Genomic DNA, 17,459 nt, shown 5'->3' with positions numbered 1-17,459 from the left:
AACTGAAAAGAAAAAAAATATGTACTATATATTTGAGAGTTATTTACCAAGCTTTGCACCAAATGTTAAAGGTAAATCTTCGTACTAAGTCTAATTGCAGTGGCGTAGCTACAACTTCGAACCCGGAGACTAAAGGATGTTTTGCCATCTCGCCCTTTATCTACCACTAAAGTTTCCATGAGGTGATTCAGACAAAAGTTAATTTTTCACAAAATATCTTCGATATTAAGTATATAAAATTTTGGAACTAGAAGCCACGCAAATTCTGAAGTTCTAAAATTCTCACAATACGGTTTTTGAGGAAAAGACATGTTATTAAAAGCCATAAAAAAAACCAATTTCCGCCCTATATCTTGTACACTTTTGACACAATTTTCAGGAATTTTTGTCCGAATTGGAGTTTTACAAAACAGCGAAGATCGTTTTGCCGCCCCCCTGACGTTGCACCCGGGGCGACGGCCCCCTTCGCCCCTTATAGCTACGCAAACTGTCTAATTGGTATAGCTTAAATAGTTTGTGAGCTTATTTAATGAATGTTGCGTTCCCGTTCCCCACTTTTTGCGGGGACGTTTCCACTTTTCAAACTACAAGGTAGATAAATAAGATCATGTCCCAGACTTCTGGCATTTGTAATGTTGACACAATTTCCAGCTTGGCGTAATAGTCTGTCAATCTACTACAGTGGTGTAGCAGTATAAAACTGGGTCCAGTGCCCTTTGGATGGAGAAACGCTGCTACCACGTTTTGAGTGCTCTTGTTTCCTCTCCTCGGTCTTTGCCGGTAGGCGCTGATAGCTATTATAATCGGTTGAGTTCATCTGCTGGATGCCAATGGATGACATACTGCTAATATTTCGTGTTAGATCGGTTGATACAAACAGTAGTCCGGAAAAGCACTTATAACTCGAATTGCTTTGAAAGCCTATGCTCTGCAATTATTTGCTCCCTATACGCTTTTATATCCAGTGCCTGTATTCCAAAATGGTGTTACACAATATTATGGAACTCATTGCTTTTCCTCCAATTTACTCCCAGATCCTTCCACTCTGCCCTTGGTGAGCTCTATTCATTCTTGCACCTTCTGGTGCATATGACGTCAAAACCTATCTTTTGTGCTCCCCAGTTCCAGACTTACAGAAGTGAACCATTGGCGTAGACCATTTAAGCACTAATTAAATTTATTTCTTAGGTCTACTAATTGTTTAGCTACTGCTACCATGAGATCAATCACAGCTATTAGTTCCACAGTATATTGGTTCTGTCTTCTTCCTCGTCACTACATACATGAAGATTACACAATAATTGGGCCTAATACGGGACAACATCTATTAACTGGTAATATAGGATTGACCCCGAATTCATTTCATGTGACACATTGACAAAGTTGAATTGCTAAATAACTGGGTTGACTCGCTACATTCCTAACCATATTATTTAAATTGACTTAAACCAAACTTGGCCCAAAAGTCTATTCACTTTGGAATTAATGGTATACACTTATCTTATGTATGACCTATATTTTGTATGTGAATATCGGTTTATATTATATTATTTTTACTCAAATAATGAAAGAGTGTGAATTTGATAAAGATGATGTAACATATAAAATATGGGTATTCATTGGACGAGCGCGGAACTATATGCTTTTCGGCAAACTTCCATTATTAAATAACAATTTAACGATGCTGAAACTTCCTACGTATTTATTGAATTATTTCAAGCTATTCAGACAGCATTAGATTTGACAAATGCTCTTTAGGTTTGCCTCCTTTGCACCTCAATTATTCCACCCTTAATATTAATTTTTTCATTGCAATGGCCGAATATTTTCAGTCCATAAACCCTAAAGTGGTAGTAAATTAATTAAAGTAAGCAGGCAGAACTGCGAAAGTAGAATTACTTCTATATTCTATCATAAGCTAGAATTCGAGCATATTTACAGATATGTATACATGTGTATATTAAAATATATATATTTTTTTTGCTAAAGAGAAGCTCGAAGTTATGAAATTGGCCCATTAGGATCCTTATAGTTTCAATTTGGTTGTGACAAATTGTAGTTCTAATCCACACAATGTCTGTTTCTCCTGATATTCAAAGTTGCGGAAGCCTGTTTGAGAGTTTTTGGTCATGATAGAGAATTGGCATTTTTATTTAAAAGAAGATAGTGATTCGAATACTCAAAATTAAACTGGCAATCACCTATGTTTCTCTTAATGATACATATTTAAAGGAACTAAAAGTTTAGTAACAGTAAAGGAAAAATTTAGCAAGGGTTGCCAAGAGGTGCTACTATAGACTGAGTAGTAAAGTCCTCTCTCTACGAACAAAGACCAAATTTTACACGTCACTCATCATCCCTGCCCTGCTATATGGTGCAGAGATCGAGTAATGTCATTGACATCAGACGAAAGCTCTTCCGATCTCAAGGAGAAGTGCGGGTGGACTCATGAATATATCTCCCTATATGCGCATAAGCAATATATACTTATGCTACAGTGTTGATAAATAGATATTTGCAGTTTTGGTCATTTTTTATTAAACATTCGTTAATATAAATTTTTCGTTCTAAATATACTATTTTGAGCCAATTTAAAAGATGGAATGGTCCATGTTACTTATGTTATATATTAACTGTGCTGAACCTCAAAACGAAAACTGTCAACTAGAAAGTCTGCGATATACCTTTTTTCATTCATAATTAAAAGATTAAATAAGTTAAGAGGAACAAGTAAGGAAGTGCTAAGTTCGGGTGTAACCGCTCTTTTTATACCCTCAATTTGATTAAATTAGAAAATCTAAGCCCATTTCTTAATCTTTTATAGCGATGTTTGAAAATCGGAATGTTAACTGAATGTTGTGGGTGATTTTTAAAGCTTGATAACTTTTAAAAAAAAACGCATAAAATTTGCAAAATCTCATCGGTTCTTTATTTGAAACGTTAGATTGGTTCATGACATTTACTTTTTGAAGATAATTTCATTTAAATGTTGACCGCGGCTGCGTCTTAGGTAGTCCATTCAGGAGAGTCAATTTTGGGCAGCTTTTTCGAGCATTTCGGCCGGAATAGCCCGAATTTCTTCGGAAATGTTGTCTTCCAAAGCTAAGAATAGTTGCTGGCTTATTTCTGTAGACTTTAGACTTGACGTAGCCCCACAAAAAAATAGTCTAAAGGCGTTGAAATCGCATGATCTTGGTGGCCAACTGCCCATGCATCCCGAAAAATGCACTGTTTGGTGTGGTTTGTACGCTGGTGGAATCATTGGACCGTATTTTTTCAAAGATGCTGTTGGACGCAACGTTACGGTGAATGGCGATCGCTATCGTTCGATGCTAACAAACTTTTTGTTGCCAAAAATGGAAGAACTGAACTTGGTTGACATGTGGTTTCAACAAGATGGTGCTACATACCACACAGCTCGCGATTCTATGGCCATTTTGAGGGAAAACTTCGGAGAACAATTCATCTCAAGAAATGGACCCGTAAGTTGGCCACCAAGATCATGCGATTTAACGCCTTTAGACTATTTTTTGTGGGGCTACGTCAAGTCTAAAGTCTACAGAAATAAGCCAGCAACTATTCCAGCTTTGGAAGACAACATTTCCAGAAGAAATTCGGGCTATTCTGGCCGAAATGCTCGAAAAAGTTGCCCAAAATTGGACTTTCGAATGGACCACCTAAGACGCAGCCGCGGTCAACATTTAAATGAAATTATCTTCAAAAAGTAAATGTCATGAACCAATCTAACGTTTCAAATAAAGAACCGATGAGATTTTGCAAATTTTATGCGTTTTTTTTTAAAAAAAAAGTTATCAAGCTCTTAAAAAATCACCCGATATATGGAGACTAGGGGAAGTACAGCCCTGATTTCATCCATTTTAGACAAATAGATTTACTATTATTATAAAGAGATTCTTTCTGAATTTCATTAAAATTTTGTCCGACAGATGTTTATGTCCGAAAATGTCTGTTATATGTAGATTAGGTATTAAGCGGCGAAGGAGCGAAGTATTGAACTGATTGTACACATTTTTGCCACCAGTGCATGCTGTTATCACAAAAATAGCCCCCCAAATTTAAATGCTAAACCTCACAGACTGACCGATATGTTCAGAAAAAACCGGCCAAATGCATTTGAGTTGACCTATTTGGTCTCTGAATGATTGATCGATTCGATTTCAACAAATTTTGAAAGTAAGATGAAATATTATACCTTGAGGCCTTCATTTGTGAAAAGTTTTCTTCTGATAACTTTTGATTTGACTATTTAATTTCTATCTTGACCGACTTCTCTTCCTGGGGTTCGATGAAATAGATGCGGACGATTTCTATTTCTAGCAAGATGGTGCCATATCAGTTAAATACGGGGAGTGGTTAATGGTTAAAATGTGATTTTTGGTCAAATAATGGTCCTTCGAATGTTGGACTCTGAGCAATTTTTGGTCGTCGGTCAATTTGTGCGGAACAAACCGTGCATACACCTTTCGTAAGCCCGAATGTTCCGTCAAAATGCGTCATTTCCATGAATTTCAATGATGATTTCGGCTGATTTTTGATGAATTCACGCACAGTTTCGATGGAAACCACTTTGTAAACGTTGAAACCACTCGTGCACTCTGCTACGGGATAGGCAATCAACGCCATAAACTTGTTTCATCAATTCTCAATCCTGTTTATTTTGGAACACACCTTGTATATGGACCAAAAATGGCGCTGCCGATTGGCCGCCATGATCAAGCGACTTAACGCCTCTAGGCTATTTTCTCTGAGAGTATGTATAATTCAAGCTTAAATTAATAGAGACTAGAAATAGAGATGGATCTAAGAATACCAAAACCAATCCCTCGTCCTATCATGAGAGCTATGAAACTGCCTTTCTATTAATTATCTCATTAAAAATTACTTTCGTGTCATATTTTTCTGAAGCTTTCATGATTTTGATTTCTCAGTGAATGAAATTATATTTTTCGGGGTTTGAGTAATACCCGTATGGTGGGATTAATAGCTAGTAATATTAAAAAAATATCGAAACACCGAAGTGTCGGAATAAAATAAAAGCTTATTTCAAAATGGGAATAGAATTTAATTATATTATGGCATCACATTTATGGACAAATTATAAAATAAACACTACTTACCAAAACATAAACCGCAAACGGCATCACCACGACAGCAACTAGTAGATCGGCTATTGCCAAAGACACGATAAAATAATTCGTAACCGTTTGTAAGGATCGTTCGCGGCACACTGAAAGGATCACTAAAATATTACCGAACAATGTCAGCAAAGGAAACACCATCAACGTAAGCGCCCAATAATTCGGAACAACTGTAAAACGAGAAAGCATAGAAAATAAGTAAGATTTTTATGGAATAAAATATAGCTCAATAACTGTCCGCAAATGGGTGCGTCAAAGGAACCTAACGCTTGGGGACTAACATTGTCGAATTATTTGGTCTCGTACTGGACTTCACTTTGCGGTTAAAGCCTTAAACTGACGTTGGTCGGCTAGCTGCTAAATCCTGGGGCTGCAAGCAAAGGATTGTTAGGGCCGATTATCACGTATGGAGCACTAATCGGTCAGGTAGCCAAACACGCACTGCTTCAAATAACAGCAGAAGGGTTTGTCAGAATGAAAGTATGTAATCCCATCCCAGTGTATGAAGAACTTCTCCCTTGAAGTAGGAAGTTCAAGGTTACCCCTAGCAGTAATGGAATGATTCCACTCTCGAACTATTGCTTAGAGATAGTACAATTAAGTGGTTCAGCGACGGCTCGAAAACGTCGAAGAGAATTGATGCAGGAGTCGCAGGACCACGCACCAAACTTTCCATACCTGAAGGAAATCTTCAAGCAGAGGCCCTTGCCATAAGTCGGTGCTTAGGGATAAACCTCAGACGCAACTACGGCAACGAACGTTTAGCCATACTTAGAGACAGTCAAGAGGCACTTAAATCGATCTCTGCCTGTGAGATCAAATCGCTACTATTGCAAGGAGTGTAGAGACCGGCTAAACAGCCTATCGGAAAGAAACGAAGTGCACCTTATCCTTCATCGCGTTGGGTCCTCATACCATAAAGGAGCTGCTCCGCAAGGAGGAAAGAGGAGACAAGAAAAAGTATTGAAAACAACTCCAACGAATGCGTCATGCCAAGGCGCTAATGGGTGGTTAGTAGGTGGTGGGTAGTCAACCTCCCAAGGCTCAAGTATATAATTTTAAATTAAAACATTTTCCTTTAGAATTTACATTTCTCTGTTATTTCACTTTCATTTTGAAAACGAAAACCTATTTTTAATAAATTTAGTTTGTCTTTGTCCTATTCAATTACTTGTATACTTTATAGTGTTTCAGTTAAAAATATGTCAATCGTTGCTTAACGATTTTAACGAAAATTAAATTTTCAATACCAAACATCTATGATGGATGACTAAATTGTTGAACAAGATAAACGTCTCACTTAAAAGGCTTTTCTGTCAAGAGTTAAGTCCACAAAATATATAATTAGGATTCACTTACTTTCATCATATGGCTCCACACACAAATCCGTTATATTTGAGCAATTAGTTCGTGTAAGGAAGTCGGTCGCATTTAAAGTGCTTATTGTAGATTGTGTATCCGAAAACGCGACACCATCACCGACCCCGCTGCCGGTTCCGTTAAAATTAAAAAAATAATCGCCAAAGTCTTCAAGCATCAGCATGAATGAACTACCACTCTTATCGCCCGCGCCACCAGTTACGCCCTTTCTCACGGTCGCCACGCTCGTCCCGCCGCCATCGAAACTCGGGTAATACGATTCGTTTCTTATCGATCCGAAACTGTCTAATGCGCTGGAATGTCGAATAAAATCAGTACCTTCGTCCGGTAGGCGATCAACTTCGTCAACACCACCATTAAAACCCTCTACTGTTTCGTAATCATTGTCACCGCCCATAGCCGTTTCCGCACTATCGATCAAAGCAAAGTTGATATCATCCCCGTTCTCAGCAACAGCAACGCGACTCTTTCCCGTTGTCGTTAAGGCAATATCAAACAAACTGTTTGTTGGTGTAGTGCAATTATCAAGTGCGCCTTCAGTGGTGTCATAGCTACCATCAACCGACCACCCACCTTCATTTCCAATTCCATTTCCGTTCGCTGCTTTCCTATCTGTAGGCAGCGTTGAATTAGAACCAACAAATACGGAAGATGACTGGAAATCCAAGTCACTGTACGATTCATCCGTTGCAGATGGCCATGTATAGGACGTATTGTTGGCATTATCGGCGAATGTGGTGTTGTGTTGGGTCATCGAAGATGAGTTCATTGAGGTCACATTCGTCGCTTGGCTGCTAGTTGAGTTTGAGCTGCCAAATGTATTCCAAGCGTCCATAACAACCCTTTCCACCTCGTTGTTATTACCATCACCACTGCCATTTATAACGATGTCATCGTCATCACCGCCGACGTTGAGACCGTATATCCGGAAGAAGCCGCTCGGCGTCATTGCCGCTGTGGTGTTAATTTCCGCCAACGATACCATCTTTCTACATAGCAGTTGCTGTTACCTAATTGTTTTTGCTGTTATTTATGTGCGCACACTCAGTAAATCAGCTTGCCGCCTGATTTCTAATGAGGTTAAACTGACCGTTCTCTACACCGTTAGACAAATTTCAAATATAAATTACGCCATCGCTTACGTCGCGAAGGAAATGTCTTATAAGATTTCATTGAATGCTGCTAAACAATTTCATGCGTTTTCCCTATAAAAAAAAATCACTACTCGCATGAAAGACTCGACCGAAAGCCCGATCCGAAGTTTATTTATGCCGCCAGTCGCTTGAACGGCCTAATTTGTGCGGCACTTAACAGAAGTAGTATCCGAACCGTATTGGTCATTGTGCCGCAAAAAATGGAAAATACACAGTAAATTGCAGCTGCAACCCTGCATCCGCCTTAGGTTGTTCCGGCGGTTATCCGCAGCGTGCACTAGGTTCCGCCACCTCGGCGGCAACACAGTATCGGAGAGGTATAATTAAACTACACTCGATATACACTTAGCGCCGCGCTCGTGCTTGATGTTCTTTTTGTTGTTGTTGTTGTTTGAATATGTGATGCACTGACCGACAATATTAATTAGATTCTGCACTTCGATATGCATGATTGGGCTTGGTCATTGGTTCTACGGTAATGAGTTTTATACATTCATCACTTCACCGGTTCCGCCATTTCCTGACTGATGGTGACCCGGCAAGCTGAAAGTAGAAAATTAAAATAAAATTAACTTAGTACAAAATGGGCAACTAGCGACGTGTCTACATGTGGGTGGATGCTTTACAAGCACATAATTGACTTTGTTTAAGTTAAGTTTGTGAATTGTTGTTAGGTGGCAGAAACTGCAGCATTTTCCATTTACTGGGCTGGTAGAATACTCGTATTGCTACGTTAAGTTGTTTATGCTGCGGGATCGTTCGAGGCCAACTTTAACACCATGCATTGAAAGAACAAATTTTCGAGCTGAGCTTATTTGATTTTTCAATAAATAATCGGCTTTAAAACATTTTGCTCGTGCTTTTTAACAATCATGTATTTTTCAAATCAAAGCTAAATCAACGGATTCAATTTTTTCCCGTATTGGGCACGAAGTAAGTTCGCAAACATAAACATTTATATCAAATTAGTCGCTATTTACCGTAGAATCAAAGAAACTTACTTGTTGAGCAGAACGACCCTGCATAAAATTATAATTACGTCTGAAGAATGAAGAAAGCATTAATTGACTAATAAATTTCCAAGTTCCTTCTTTATACCAGGTATCAGTGATTGATGTTGTGGTCCTCATTTCTTACATTGAATGTTAAGTCGCCAGTCAGTTTATTTATCAGTCGCTATATACCTAGTTGACTACGCAAACTACTGACCGAGTCACTAAAGACACAAATGCGGCTTGACATGAGAGATCTTAATCTTGCCACTGAAAAAAACGCGCTGGTATTGTTAGCAAAGAAGCACATTCCTATTACGCAATCCTATACGCTCTTCACCCCAAATGCGGCAATTTTGCTTATTTACGTAGCCATTCAACCAGAAATGAGCCTCATCGCTGAACAAAATTTGTCGATAAAAAAGCGGATTTTCTGCCAACTTTTCTAGGGCCCATTCACTGAAAATTCGACGTGCCCAAAATTGGACTTTCCGAATGGACCACCTAAGACACAGCCGCGGTCAACATTTAAATGATATTATCTTCAAAAAGTAAATGTCATGAACCAATCTAACGTTTCAAATAAAGAACCGATGAGATTTTGCAAATTTTATGCGTTTTTTTTTAAAAAAAAGTTATCAAGCTCTTAAAAAATCACCCGATATAAGATTTAAAGACGAGACCTGGATTTAGGTAATGATATGCGGGTTTTAAGACAAGGAATATGGAACACCACTCTAAAGTAGTTCGAGGATGGATTACGGTTTCCCAGAGAAAAGTTATTTAGTGACTTACACGTGGCACATACCAGCGCAATGAAGATGAGAAAGGCATTTATCTTTAATTAAATGAATGTCTCGTCCACAATCGAGTAAGATATCACTTATCTCTCCACCGATTACTTGATGCTAACTATTTCATTAATGATTTTTGGACCATTTCGAATAACATTAGACAAGTTTTACACTATTAACTAACTTATTTCACATTCTATCATTACGGAATTATAATTACCAATCACATTTTATCTAATATAATACCTTATGCGTTTACCTTACCTTACTGGTTGAGATATTATACGAAAGAAAAAAATCTCGTGTTTTCTTAAATTCTTTTAATTTTCTCAGACAATCGTATGCTGACACATATCCATTTGTAAATATGTACATTAGGCTGTTCTTTTTTTTAGCTATAATTTTTTTTCAACCCCGTCATGAAATTTCCTTGGAAATACTTTATTTTTTTTTTATATCTCTTACATCTATTTTTATAAATGGTATATATTAAAAAGTCTATGAAAAAAGTCCATACAGCCTTACTTAAAAATCCCAATATCTCGAGAAATAGTAATGACAGCGATTTTGTCCAAATAAAATTTCCTAAAAGTTTGTCTTTTAGATTTTTTCTATAGCTCTTGTCATTACGAGATACATATATACAAAAATGCGAAATTCGTGGAAAAATCATTTTTAGACCGCCGTACTACCTCGTCTGTGTGAATTTCGACTTTGTCGCAATGGGCATTTTTTTAGAATGTTCAATTCTGAGGAATATGTGTCTAAAATCAAAGCAATGCCATAAAATGCCTCTGAGCTATAGATATTTAAAGATACAAAATCACGATTGTCGTGTCTTTTCAATGGAAAATTTTTACATGCCTTGGTCCAGTTCTTAATGTCAATATTAAGGGCTCAAATTTTCAGGGAATTTTGTTTAGGGTATTTCCAAGCAAATTTAATGAGGGGATTAAAAAAAATTAATAGTTCAAAAAAGAAAACGCCCTTATGTACAATTATATCTTTATGTGTATATGGGTAAAAATAGAGATTTACTGAAGCATAGTAGTCCTTTGTCCCTGGTAATTCACCTAAATTAAAGAAATTAGGAGCCAACAATTTCGGGCAAAGATAAATCTCCTTAAAAGAACAAATCATATGAATTATGTGCGAGTGTATTAAAAAATGTAATAATATTTGTTATGTATCATTCAATATTTAACAATAAATATCAATAACTCATAAATAAGAAATTAGGAAGATATACTCCCAATAAACATTCACGGTACACAACGCCAGGAGCTATGTAAGGACCTGTGCATACACCACTTGTATGTATGTACGTTGCCGTGGAACAAGGAAAAATGTCTGTGGCACACGCGCTTCAATAAGCAAACGTGTGGATGCTGAAAACCGTACAGGGCCGAATCGTCTACCCCAAAAGCGAGCAGACGCGAGGTACAAGTATGAGTCAAGGCAAACGTAAATGTAGGTGGAGTGCAAATATTAGCGATTATATTATATTAATAGATGGAACGCGCCACACATGCTTGCATATACATATACTGGGTGCTATTTTACCTTTCGACGGAGATAAAACGCTTTGGGTATAGAAAGAATACATATATTGGTACGATCGTAGAAAAGTTTCACAATGAAAACCGTACTTATTAATATCGAAATTTAAGGGCATTCTCAGTATATTCAAAATGGAGAATACGCGTTATTTTCTTTTATTCGTATATAGATGCTTAATTGTTATATTTGCAGAATCGTTACGGACCTACAAGAAGAAAATATAGGGCCATGTAGCATTCCTTGAATTACATTCGGAGGTAAAACTGAAAACTAGAAGCTCTCAACACAATGATGTTGACAATCGATAATATATTATAAATATTTTTTTCTACAAGAAATGGATCTGCCATATTTCTGAAGTGTTCCAGATTTCAATTGGAGAGACTTTAGTAATATTATTATGTTCACTGCTATTAAGCAATTTTTTTTCTTAAATTTCAAAATCTTGTAAGCCAAATAAAAAACTTTGTTTTCTATTTATTATTTTAATTTTGTGACCTGTTTACTATCAGCTGATAAATTTGAGACGATATTTTGTGTTTAGAGACTAGATACTGTATTGTAAATAGCCACTTGTCATAAATTGTGACTTTGTTTCAAAATGTCCCAATTAGTGAATAGAGCCCACTTAATGAATTCCTAATCCAGAACTACATTCGGACTTTTCGTGAATTTTAGTTTTTGTGCAGAAACCTAAAATCACCCTGTATTGGAAATACATTATTTGTTTGAAGTGGCTGAGGTGTTGTGAAAGAATTCAACAGTTTCTGCTGCCTGAATTGGAGCCACGCACAGTGGATAATTGGCATTAAAAATTGGATAGAGAATAAAAATCTTCCTCACTTTGCAGAACTACTGAGAAAACATGCTAGGATATGGTTCCTGTATTTTTTTCTAGGCGGTGTTACTTCGTGTAATTTCCCATAATATATGATCATAATTTAGGATATAGGCGAATATATGTAGATACCATATACCATAGAGGAAATAATAATTATATTATTTAGTCGAAATATATGTCTCTATTGTAGATGCGTTCGAATAATTATTATTATATATCAAAACTTACAAGTTATTACAAAAGCCCTGTCTTAATTCAACCGAGCAGATGAGAAACCCTCATCAACAAAAAGCATTTTATATTTGAGAAAAACGAACTCAATTTTAGTTTTGCAGAGTTACATTAATTCCTTAATTGTGAGTAGATTAGCGCTGGAGAGTTTTCGAAGGGCCTCGGCAACTCACGCTGTAACTTGATAGCAACAGTTTTACTGTCAAGTCGAAATTCATTCCGTTAGAGTCTATGAAAGCCCCACAAAGCACGAAAGAAACCCAGCCAAGAACCAATATGTTGTTATATTTAAGGAATCCGTACACATACACCTGTACATAAGCACATGTCATGTAAGCCACGTTACCTTCTTTGAAACTGCGCAAATAACGAATTGTAGCTTATTTCCAGAACTCGGCATTTCCTGCTGGGAATGGCTGATGGATGGGTGGAGATGTGGATGGGCGAGGAATTAGGTGATTGGATGGTGGCGACAACGTTGAATAACGAAATTGGTTATTCCTGTGGATACGCACTCGTCGATATCAGCTTAAATTAGAGTAAATATTACATTATGCATGTATGCCAGCCACCCCCACCCACAGCCGCACGCGTGCACAAAGGGACAGCGACGACAGCGCCCAAAAGGAAGCTGGGTGTCGAATCGAAGCTTTTCAAATTTACCTTTCTGATGACGATGTTTATCTTCGTGAAATTTTGGTGAGCAGTGATACACGCATTGTACACAGCAATACTCAGCAACGCAAACATTACCACGTACGCAGCGATGTGTGTGCACGAGTGGTGGAGGTGTCAAAAAGGGAAAAGACCAATCGATAAAAACTTAATTTTCTTTCATGTGGACGCGTTAAAGTAAAGCTGACACAAACGAGACCGCCCAGCTACAGGTGCATGTGCGCACTTAAACACATATTATATATAAATATATATGTTTTGTATGTATGTATGTTTAAGCAAATGTATATGTATGGTATGTATGTATGCATGTTTAAGCAAAGGAAACCCGTCGTGTAGTGAGCATACTAATTTATAACTAACAATTCGGTAGGTGGATCAACTGGTCCGAAACGCACCAGCTTTGTTGCAATTTCCAAATGATTCATTAATAAACTTATTTATTTGACTTTAATACTTGTATAATTAATGGTTTACTTTATAAATAAAGAATGTATAAATCAATATTTAAAAGGCTGTTCCACTAACCTAACTCTGGATGTTGGCTAAAACAATTAGTACTTATAAGGATTGAGAATGGCATAGAGTTGTAGCCAGCGCAATTTCCTTTGGTTTAACTTCAACCGGAGTACTTTTTTTGTTGATATTACAATTTTAAATTTTTTGACAAGAGCACAGAGCTCCCACTTAATCACTATAGAAGTTGTGCACTGAAGAAATATAACAGTTTAGCCGTCATGAAGAACTACCAAAGCCACTCGGATGAGTTAATGGACCTGTTAGCATGCAGTTCGTGCTCGACTTTAAAAGCGTAAAACAACTGACGGAAGTGGTCCAATAGAATCATGCGTTGATTAAGTCCAACACCCAATTAATACATAATAGTCTCAAATTAACTTAAACTAATCTTATTTAATTCTAAAGTATTCAAAATCATATCAATGGATTAAATACTTATTCACACCAAAATTTATTGAAAACAAGAAAAAACGTTAACTTCGACTGCACCGAAGCTAATATATCCTTCACAGGTGCATTTCTTTTAGTAACTATGTGTTCAGTTTGTGTGGAAGCTATACGCTATAGTAATCCGATCTGAACTATTTTTTCGGAGATTATGTTATTACCTTAGGCAAAAATCCATGTCAAATTTCGTGAAGATACTACGTCAAATGCGAAAGTTTTCCATATAAGCCCTTGATTCCGATCATTCAGTTTGTATGGCAGCTATATGCTATAGTTAACCGATCTGAACAATTTCTTCGGATATTACATTGTTGCCTTACAAAATAATCTGTACCAAATTTTATGAAGATACATTGTCAAATGCAAAAGTTTTCCATACAAGAACTTGATTCCGATTGCTCAGTTTATATGGCAGCTATATGTTATAGTTAACCGATCTGAAGAATTTCTTCGGATATTATATTGTTGCCTTAGAAAATAATCTATACCAAATTTCATGAAGATACATTGTCAAATGTGAAAGTTTTCCATACAAGAACTTGATTCCGACCGTTAAGTTTGTATGGCAGCTATATGTTATAGTGGTCCGATATCGGCAGTTCCGACAAATGAGCAGATTCTTGAAGAGAAAATGACGTTTGCAAAATTTCAATACGATATCTTAAAAATTGAGGGACTAGTTCGTATATATACAAACGGACAGACAGACAGACGGACATGGCTAAATCGACTCAGCTCAACATACTGATCATTTATGTATATACTTTATAGGGTCTCCGACGCTTCCTTCTGGGTGTTACAAACTTCGTGACAAACTTAATATACCCTGTTCAGGGTATAAAAACGTGGACTAGGCAAAAACAAACGCACAAAGTGAAAAAATACTTTCACAAAAGCTAAGGGGCCAATGTTATTCGACAGCACCACAGGACAATTACTGCATATTGCCGTTACTTCGTATTAACATATACATATGTATGTTATGTTACACTAGATGAGCCAGCAATTCGTAAAATAGTGAAAGCGTTTGTGGCAACGCCTCAAACTAGTGATGCAATAGCAATCAAAGCTATAGGGCTGCAAGCCTCCAAACGCGCCAAGATTCGTTTGCGCGAACGTTTGATGCCGAATGTGTAAGTATGTATATACACACATAGAAGTACGTATCGTATTTCTTGCCACTTGCTTCCGTTGATATACATATGTATGCACATATGGGCATAATGTTAGCGACGCGAGGATCTGAATCTCTTTTAAATAGGAAATAATGTCACTTTGCTTACATCACAGCAATTTTCCCCACATCACCCGTCTAGGTCCTTGGCTTCTTCGCAACTAATAGAATTATTCTGCAAAAATGCCAAGCAACTACATGTTACTCGAAAGCTTATTTTCTACGGACGAATTAATCTGCTGTTCTTTGGTAATTCACTGTTACGTCACACTATAGTCCTTTCAGTAACCCTGCCTTTATGCTGGCCTCTGTTACAATGTATCGTATAGACTCTTACCGTGACAATATCGATGCCAATAATAGCAACATTACTGATAAAAAGTGTGATAATTAAATACAGGCGACGCCCCTCCCCACTTAAAGCTGTCAGCTGTTGCCGGTATCTGTTCCGCTTCAGAATCTTACTGTTTTATTTTTTCCATGGTAACTCTGCATTTCTTATTACGGTGAGCTGTTATCGCTCTTCAATTAGAAGATAAATACATTTAGGTGCATACATACATATATTCGACTCTTTATAAAAATTTTCGAAATATGGCGGTTCGATGATTCACACAAGTTCTTATGAAACCCAGCGCTGCAAAGTATAAAATGTCGAAGCGTGAATAGTGGCGAAACGATCAAGCAACTGATATTAATAGTAAGGTATCTTATACTCCCAGAGTACTTTGGAGAACTTTGTTAATGTATTCACATAATATTTCATTTTTAAAAGAATGTCAGAAAATTTACATAAAATCATTGTATTTGGACCTTACATTCCTCACCTATATAAACCATATTCCAGACCTCAGAATAAAACAGTTTACACTGAAAATAATTATCTAATTAAATTTGTTCACTTACGATGTTTTTTGTATTTTGGTGATATCACTTAGATTTCATATGATTCGCACACTTTCAACATATAATACTTAAACTAAACAAATTGTATTTGTGCGCAGTCTTATAAACACAGACGCAATTATACTTTAACCTCACATAAAGTCTTAGACTGAAACCCAAAAGGTTGGCAGAGAAGTCCTCTAGTACAAAGGCTATTTCATTCAGGTGTGTAGTAAACGAATTGTACAATGGGACTTTGTTAGCTGGCGCCATATCAATCATTGCAATTGTTTTCCATAAACTCCCAGACGTTCTTACTTTCAGGTATGTGCAACGTATGTAAATAACGGGTTTTCAATATGCATGCAGCTATATTGAATTTGGATTTGTTTTTCGGAGTATGTGAGTGACATTTATAACAGTAAATGAGTGACGTTTGTGTTATAAAAGTGGTAAATTTACAACTAGTGAAAATGTGCAAATTCAATATCAAAGTTTCTTTTCACTTGTGAGTTCAAACAAAGCTTTGAGCGATTGTAATCGTGTGTCAGGTATTCATTTATGGACTGAGGGAATTAACCTGACTCAAGATTAAACTTAAACGCCATTCATGCGAACGATATCGTTGATTTTCAGGTCCTATTTTTTCGAAACTGTTATGGCATTTCACTTCCTTATTGGACATTTGGATTATATTATTTCACAAATTTCATTAAGCGAAGCTTATGAGAAAATAAAACCATTTTGATTTGCTAAAACACATCTTTTAATTGCTGTGCACGCATTGAAACACCCTATACAACCGCGTGGAAGTTCATATTTTATGACTAGAAATTTTCACATAAAAGTTGCCCAACAATAAAAAAGAAATATCGCTGTAGAAAGTTTTGGATTGCTACCTAAATATATGAACACATACAGGGCAGTTTTGGAAGCACATATATTGATATATAGAAGGGTAAAATACGAAAAAAATATTTGTATAAATGTATGTTATATACTGCTATCACTCAAGCTTGCAACTTCAGTGACGCCAACGCTACTTTCTACATAATCTTCTTCTTCTTTATTGGCGCTGATACTGCTTACGCGGTTATGTATAGCCGAGTTTACAACAGCGCGCCAGTCATTCTTCCCTTTCACTGTTTGGCGCCAATTGGAGATTTCAAGTGTAGCCAGGTCCTTCTCCAGCTGGTCTTTCTAACGGAGTTGAGGTCTTCCTCATTCTCTGCTTCCCCGGCGTGTACTGCGTCGAATACTTTCAGAGCTGGAGTGTTTCTATCCATTCGGACGACATGACCTAGCCAGCGTAGCTACTGCCTCTAAATTCACTGAAATATGTCAATCAATTAACGGCGTAGTTACTGTAGCCGTGGAACTCAATATCATCGGCGTCCGTCAACAGCTATAAACTCTTATAGAGGATTACCTTCTCTTTTCAGATTTGCAGCGCGAACTATTTTATCCATGAATACATGGAAATGGTCGCACGATAGGGAGTCACCTTGTCTGAAACCTCGTTTGGTATCGAACGGCTCGGAGAGGTCCCTACCGAACCCGGCGGAGATTTTGGTATTGCTCAACGTCAGTTTACACTGGCGTATTAGTTTTGCGGGGGCTTACATAATCTGTAGAGGGAAATTTCGGG

The 17,459-nt window shown here is 37.1% G+C and overlaps 1 pseudogene; it reads right to left on the bottom strand.

Moving 5' to 3' along the window:
- Positions 1-17,459, bottom strand: part of LOC120773851 — a 328,959-nt pseudogene that overhangs the window by 256,509 nt on the left and 54,991 nt on the right.

Source organism: Bactrocera tryoni, chromosome 4, assembly GCF_016617805.1.
Source record: "Bactrocera tryoni isolate S06 chromosome 4, CSIRO_BtryS06_freeze2, whole genome shotgun sequence".
Lineage (NCBI taxonomy): Eukaryota > Metazoa > Arthropoda > Insecta > Diptera > Tephritidae > Bactrocera > Bactrocera tryoni.
This window is presented reverse-complemented; position numbering and strand designations above follow the sequence as displayed.